The sequence below is a fragment of the Budorcas taxicolor genome, chromosome 22, assembly GCF_023091745.1.
Source record: "Budorcas taxicolor isolate Tak-1 chromosome 22, Takin1.1, whole genome shotgun sequence".
In the NCBI taxonomy this organism is placed as follows: Eukaryota; Metazoa; Chordata; class Mammalia; order Artiodactyla; family Bovidae; genus Budorcas; species Budorcas taxicolor.
The window spans coordinates 52,592,066-52,600,549 of record NC_068931.1 but is presented as its reverse complement, the minus strand read 5'-3'; positions in this window follow the sequence as shown (position 1 = coordinate 52,600,549).

The window sequence follows — 8,484 nt, the reverse complement described above, 5'->3', positions numbered from 1 at the left end:
GAACTTGATTAAAATTCAGGATTTTTTTTTTCTCAAGTACAAAAATTGAGAACAAAAATAAGCAAGACATATTTGTTAGGCGCCATATTTTTACTTGACTTCCCTGGTGGCTCAGACGGTAAAGCATCTGTCTACGATGCGGGAGACCCAGGTTCGATCCCTGGGTTGGGAAGATCCTTTGGAGAAGGAAATGGTAATCCACTCCAGTACTCTTGCCTGGAAAATGAATAGAGGAGCCTGGTAGGCTACTGTCCATGGGGTCGCAAAGAGTTGGACATGACTGAGCGACTTCATGTAATGTAATGTAATATTTGTACTTGGGCCCCCCAGGTGGTGTAGTGGTAAAGAAACTGTCTGCCAATGCAGGAGATGAAAGAGATTCAGGTTCGATCTCTGGGCAAGAACATCCACTGGAGGAGGAAATGGCAACCCACTCCAGTATTCTTGCTTGGAAAATCCCACGGACAAAGGAGCCTGGTGCACTCCATGGGATCGCAAAGAATCAGACATGAAGGAACACACACACATATTTGTACCTGGCATATTACTTTGATTTCTGAGGAAAGCCGCTCATGACAGCAATGGGCTTTGCCCAGAGGGAGTTTCAATCTAGTTAAGAATTAGCACATGGAACATAAGCGCAGCAAGGTCAAGGTCTCATTGACTTTTTTTTCTGTAGTCAGAATGGAATATGAATCAGGAGGAGACATCTATGTAGAAATATGGAAGAAAACTTTGCACTGGTTACATGAAAGAGTAAGTACCCTGATAAATGTATTGCCTCTACTTAAAAAGAATCAACTTATTTTCTAATTTTAATCTCCTAGTAATTTTATACTGTATCATAGAGTGGGTATATTCAATTTGTCCATCTATTTTTACGATAATGCCTTTGGGTTTGTATTTTGAGAGAGTAAATCGAGCATCTTTTCAGTGACAGCAGCTTTTCAGCATCTTTTCATTCCTAGCACAGTGCTATGTTGGGAGACGATTGTTCATATTTTTTTAATAGTAGTGAAAAACTGCCCTCTATCAAAGGGCTGTTTTGAAGCTATGGAGAGTTTTACTTGCAGAGGTTTCTGAGCTTCTTGGAGAGAGGTGTTATCTGAATCAAAACCTGTGAAAAGAAGAATAGCTGTAACATTTTCCTACAGTGAGAAACTATTGTGTTGTAAAACAGTTTCTAAAGGGAAGAGTGTTCTAGACATTATTTGCTAAATTTAGAGGAACAAGACCAATCAAACTGCAAGGAATCACTGAAATAATACAATCTCCAAAAGGGTAGAGAAGATAATGTATTAATAATTTTCATGGCCCCAATGTTATAAGAATAGTAAGAGTAATGTCAAGAGACATTTAATAGAGCTAAATCCTACACTTTACTATAGAATTGAATTACTGGAATAGCTTCCAATTGAGATAGATAATTGTGCCATACTGCATTATGTTCCCATTCTAAGGGTAAAGCAAGAAAAACAGTCATACAAGTTTCAAAGGCTTAATGTCCCCAGCTCTGTAGTGAAGAATGGAAAGAGAAGTGAGAAATCATCCTTTAGCAGATCAGGATGTCAAAGGAACAAGACACGAAGAAATGAAATAAATTTTCCACGTCTCCACCATTAAATTATGCTGTTAAATAAAACTAATCCTTCACTATAATTTAATCTATAATAATGATTATCATTACAGTTCTGAAAATGAACATTCAGCCTTCAAAGAAACATCAAAGTAATTCAGGTTTTTAAGGTTTTCTTCATGTTTGCTCTGCATTTTTGAGTTATTTTTTTCCATACACATGCTAATATTTTTTTCTGAAATTCAAATGATAATAGCTGAGTCCCATTTCCCCACCATAGGATGTATGTAACTTTCTATGAATATTAATATTTTTTCAAATACTTTTTTAAACCAGAGTCATTAATATGATAATACTTTGGTAATGAATTTACAAAAATTCCATACAAATACTACATGTGCTAATACAATGAAATACTGTGGAAATAATATGCATAATGCATTAGGCTTTGTTACAGATGCCTGCCAAAAATAGTGTTTGGCAAACAGTAGCTTGCTTGAAAAATGCCTAACCGATTAAAATTTATTGCTGCTGATAGACCCAGGGCAAACACGCAGCGATCTTTGCTATTCATGCCCTGGCAGACACATCAGTTCACTGACTGCTCAGATTATCTCTGAAAGCTTCTGGACATCACAAAAATTAAGGAAGACGCTTAATGAGATGTTGAATGCTGGGGAGAGTGACTCCTCCGAACAAAGGAATCCCCCATGTACTGCAGTTCCATCTCCATGGATGTCACTTCTAGCAAAGGGTCCCAGCTCCATCCAGCAGCCATGGGCTGGGCTGATTTCTGTGCCTTCTGTGTTCGGTCACCCTTGCCACAGATAGTTGCTTTTGAAAGAGGGAAGCTGTGCTAGCATTAAAGCATTCTCTTCTCTTCACCGTATTCCCGGTTTGACATCACCTAGTGCCTTATTGGTTTGTGATTGCACTTTACAACGTACATGGAATTCCTAGTGCTGTGAGTTACAGGGTGGGGAGAGGTGAGTCAGGGGCTATTTCACTTGCTGGAGGCATGTGGGGGAAAGAGCTGAGCTCTGGGGTGGAGCTTTCCAAACACAGAAATGGCTATCTTTTTTAGAAACTATAATTTGACAACGAAACCACTGACGATTGTTGCCAGTGAACCAAGATTCACTCAACGGCTAAAAGATGACAAGTCCATCAGTTTTCTGAGATCTTTAGCATTCGTGGGGTCTTTGGATTCATTTAATTTAGCTCCATCACTTTATAGATGGGCAAATGAAGGTGCAGAAAGGGGAGCTGATAGAACGACTGAGGGGACATAGCTAATTAGCAGCAAAGATGACAATTCCTTATTCCTTGCCCAGGTCCTTCCATCAATGGTGCTGGCTTTACTGAAGAAGAAAAAGGAAAAAAGATATGGCATCTCAGGTGCCAGCCCTCCTCCTCCTGCCCATGGGTACTGGTTATTCCTACAAAGGACTGGAGGAGAAAAGCTTCCGGATGGAGGATAAACTGAATGAATGGATGCTACTGATGAATCCCACATGGGATAAGCTCTCAAATATGTGTCTAGATAGATAGCCAGATACACAAAATTCAGGACAAAATGAAACTTTAAGTGCTAAAATCTATGATTTTATCCATATCTACCTGTCTATCTGTCTGTCTATGTTTACTGGAAGAAGCATAGTTTCCAGTTATCTGAAAATTTTAAATCGTCCCTAAGGAAGATCCTGGTCAGAAATACTTAAAACTGCTTAGTTCTGAAAGAGTTCCTGAAAAGTGAAATTGAAATTCATCTCAGTTAAAATTTAGAAATGGGAAAGGGCAACAGAGACTTTTATGTTTAGCAGTAATAAAAGGAGAATGCAATCAGTAAACAACCTAGTAAGGAAGAATGGCCAATCTATAAAAATAAGCAGAAAACAGCTATAAGGATCATTAACAGAAGAGAACAAACAGGAGCGTGAAACCACAGGCATGCTCACCATCAAACTGCAGAAATTTAAGCTCTGAGAAGCCAGGGCGTGATGTATTCATTAAGAAGGGTAACAGAAGGAGGGGGCGGCCAATAATGAAATGACTGATGAGTTCAATTTTAGTTTACTTTAAATTGACTGAAAACTACCTGAGTGGAAAAGCAACTTCAACTTTAAAGCAGTAAATGCTGAGCTGCTCTCTAAATAGCAAAATAGGGAAATGTTGCTGGCAGTGTCTATACTGACGGTCCAGCCTCAGCCGGGTTCTGTCTTTTGTCCTGCGCACAAGTCAATTTTCAATAAAATATCCAGGAGCCTGTGCAGTTATAAAACTTTACGTTCGTTCACTCAACACATTTGTTGATGGCTTACTCTGTGCCACCTCCTGCTAACTGATGAGGTAATACAATGGGCAGAAATGGACACAGTCTCTGTTTTCTTGGAGTTTAGAGTATAGTCAGGGAAGCAGGGAGGATTTAGGACAACACAGTCCTGACAAATGTATACTTAAGCAATTGAGTAATTTGCTCTGAGAGGAACACAGGTCTCTGGCAAGGTATGATCAAGACCAGGAGTAGAGCCTGTAATTTGGGGAAGACTCATTAGAAGGAATGGAGAAGGCAATGGCAACCAAGTCCAGTACTCTTGCCTGGAAAATCCCATGGACGGAGGAGCCTCGTGGGCTGCAGTCCATGGGGTCTCAAAGAGTTGGACACAACTGAGCAACTTCACTTTCACTTTTCACTTTCATGCAATGGAGAAGGAAATGGCAACCCACTCCAGTGTTCTTTCCTGGAGAATCGCAGGGATGGGGGAGCCTGGTGGGCTGCCGTCTATGGGGTCGCACAGAGTCAGACACAACTGAAGCGACTTAGCAGCAGCAGCAGCAGCATTAGAAGGAAAGATCCTGATGATGTTGACACGGGAAAGATGGCCAGGAGCCACAGGGTGGAGCTGGCATGGGAGATTCCTCTAGGGAAAACATGCGAAGGGCTTGGATTGGAGTAAAGGACTCCCTTAAGGTGGACAGGGCCTGATGGGGGATGTTTCCTCCATCTTAATGCCACTGTTGCAAGATTCAGCTTTCTAAGAAGATTTCATTGAGGACAATTTGAGAAGCATCTCAGATGCACTTGACCTCACCGAGTCCTCCATTTGGTCAATCAGTTCAGTCAGACATTTTCCCAATTGAGGTGAAAGATCAGCAAATTTCAAAGCATAAACCAAGTCACACTGAGTTGAAAAACAAGTCACCCAACCTGTCCTTCAGACAAATGGTGACAAAATTAGTAAAATCCAGCCTAAGCCTGGAAGCCACAGCACAGGCAGGCCTGGGAAGCCTTCCTGTTCTGAGAAAATTGGCCAGGAAAAGGGCTAGGCCCACAATTAGGTGAGCATTTTTCCCACATAAGACTCCTTCAGTTAGGAAGGCTGGGACACAAAAGAACAATATCCTATTCAAGTGGGAGCTGAGAAGGAGCAACTGGCTGTGCCAGGTGATGTCTTTTCTGGAAACGATCCATTTTCCAGACCTCTTATTCAAATAACCAATTTTATTTCTATTCTTTGTGCATCTACCCCCTAAGCTTCTTATTTTTTACTTTCTTTCTCTATTAGTCAAGCCTTTGGCTAGCCCGTTGGCATGGGGAATGTTTAATATAAATACAATTAAATAGCAACTACTCATTAGCAATAGTAAATGACAGTTAGAAAACAGGGCCCCAAATTTATTTATTTTTAAAGCATTGTATTATTAAAGCATTGTATTTTTAAAGCAAATATAATTCTCTCTCTCTCTATCCTCAAGTCAAAGTTTGTGTAGAAAAATATGCTTTCAAAGAGGTGCTGGAGGTTAATGGCTTAAGATGCCTGATAGATGTCAGGAGAAGGAACCCTTGGGGTGAGGGTCTCTTCCCCAGAGCATAGCTTGAAGAAGGATCAATTGAAAATGAAGATCTAGAAATAGCATACTAAGGGCACACGACCCAAACTTGCAAAAGTTTCTAGAGTTTACGCACCTCTTGCAGGTATGTGTTTCTAGAATACTAGTTACAAGGAACACTCCATAGGTCACTTGGAATATGAAGTAAACGGCCTTCTTAAAGTCATGGATGGGTGATTTTCCACATACATTTTAGTCAGCTCACATGAATCAGAGAATACTGTGTGAGCATCTCTTTCTATAATGTCATTATCTTCTGGTCCAAGTCTGAACCTCTTGTTGCTGCTTTCTAGAGATACTCTAAGAATTAACTAAGCAGGAAGAATAGCAACTGTCCTCAGAAATTTATATTAAAATCTGCCCTCCCTCCCCCAACAAAGGTCTGTCCAGAAGCCATTAAACATCACCTCTGTTTTGTTTCCCTGGTGGCCTGCAGTGCAGGACACCTGGGTTCGATCCCTGGGTCAGGAAGATCCCCTGGAGAAGGGAATGGCTACCTACTCTAGTATCCTTGCCTGGAGAATTCCATGGACAGAAGAGCCTGGCAGGCTACAGTCCACGGGGCCACAAAGAGTCAGACACAGCTGAGCGACTAACATGTTTATTTCAGTTAAGCAGCCCTAAATTTCATTCATTCTCTGGCATGATGACAATTACTATGTACATTACATTACAATAGAATGGAAAAGACTAGAGATCTCTTCAAGAAAATGAGAGACACCATGGTATGGACCTACAGATGCAGAAGATATTAAGAAGAGATGGCAAGAATACACAGAAGAACTGCACAAAACAGGCCTTCATGACCCAGATAACCATGATGGTGTGATCACTCATCTACTGCCAGACATCCTGGAATGCAAAGTCAAGTGGGCCTTAGGAAGCATCTCTATGAACAAAGCTAGTGGAGATGATGAATACCAGTTGAGCTATTTTAAATCCTAAACAATGATGCTGTGAAAGTGCTGCATTCAGCATGCCAGCAAATTTGGAAAATTCAGCAGTGGTCACAGGACTGGAAAAGGTCAGTTTGCATTCTAGTCTCAAAGAAAGGCAACATCAAAGAATATTCAAATTAATGCACAATTGCACTTATCTCATATGCTAGCAAATGCTCAAAATTCTCCTGGTGGCACTGCAGGCCACCAGGGAAACAAAACAGAGGTGATGTTTAATGGCTTCTGGACAGACCTTTGTTGGGGGAGGGAGGGCAGATTTTAATATAAATTTCTGAGGACAGTTGCTGTTCTTCCTGCTTAGTTAATTCTTAGAATATCTCTAGAAAGAAGCAACAAGAGGTTCAGACTTGGACCAGAAGATAATGACATTATAGAAAAGGCAGAGGAACAAGAGATCAAATTATCAACATCTGTTGGATCAACAAAAAAAGGAAGATAGTTCCAGAAAAATATTTACTTCTGCTTTATTGACTATGCCAAAGCCTTTGACTGTGTGGATTGCAACAAACTTCAGAAAATTCTTAAAGAGATGGGAATACCAGACACCTGACCTGCCTCCTGAGAAATCCGTATGCAGGTCAAGAAGCAACATTTAGAAATGGACATGAAACAACAGACTGGTTCCAAATCGGGAAAGGGGTACATCAAGGCTTTATTTTGTCACCCTGGTTATTTAACTTATATACAGAGTACATCATGCGAAATGCCAAGCTGGATAAATCACAAGCTGGAATCATGACTCCCAGGAGAAATATCAATAATCTCAGATATGCAGATGACACCACCCTTACAGCAGAAAGCGAAGAACTAAAGAACCTCTTCATGAAAGTGAAAGAGGAGAGTGAAAAAGTTGGCTTAAAGCTCAATATTCAGAAAACTAAGATCATGGCATCTGGTCCCATCACTTCATGGCAAATAGATGGGGAAACAGAAACAGACACCATTTTCCTGGGCTCCAAAATCACTGCAGACGGTAACTGCAGCCATGAAATTAAAAGATGCTTGGTCCTTGGAAGAAAAGCTATGACCAACCTAGACAGCATATAAAAAGCAGAGACATTACTTTGCCAACAAAGGTCCATCTTTTCAAAGTGATGGCTTTTCCAGTAGTCATGTATGGATGTGAGAGTTGGATTATAAAGAAAGCTGAGCGCCGAAGAATTGATGCTTTTGAACTGTGGTGTTGGCGAAGACTCTTGAGGGTCCCTTGGGCTGCAAGGATATCAAACCAGTCAATCCTAAAGGAAATCAGTTCTGAATACTCATTGGAAGGACTGATGCTGAATGTGAAACTCCAATGCCTAGGACAACTGATTCGAAGAAATGGGTCATTGGAAAAGACCCTAATGCTGGGAAAGATTGAAAGCAGGAGAAGGGGATGACAGAGGATGAGATGGTTGGATGGCATCACAAACTCAACGGACATGAGTTTGAGCAAGCTCTGGGATTTGGTGATGGACTGGCATGCTGCAGTCCATGGGGTCACAAAAAGTCGGACACGACTGTGCGACTGAACTGAACTGAACTGATGTTCCTTACTATATGCCAGATACTACATTTCATAACTGTATAGTTTTAATGAATCAGTTGTGTCCAACTCTTTGCAATGCCATGGACTGTAGCCCACCAGGCTCCTCTGTCCATGGGATTTCCTAGGCAAGAATCTTGGAGTGGGTTGCCCTTCCCTTCTCCAGGGGATCTTCCAGACCCAGGGACTGAACCCAGGTCTCCTGCATTGCAGGTAGATTCTTTACTGTCTGAGCCATTAAACTTCATATCAACCCTATTGTTCTCATTTACACTGAGGAAGTTGAGATTCAGTAAAAGAAAGTCAGTTGCCTGAGACTGCTTAGGCACAGTCTGGAACCTAAGAGGAAGTACTGAGTTTTTGCCTCATAACACATCATACCTATCTTAGAATTATTCTAATTCTAAGGAATTCAGTCCCCAGAACCCTAAAGCCTGTCCCTACCTTGGTGTATTAACGTCTTGAAGAAGCTACCTCTGGGCTGCCCACTCACTCTGTCTCTCTTTGATTTTAACTAGATCGGTTTCTAC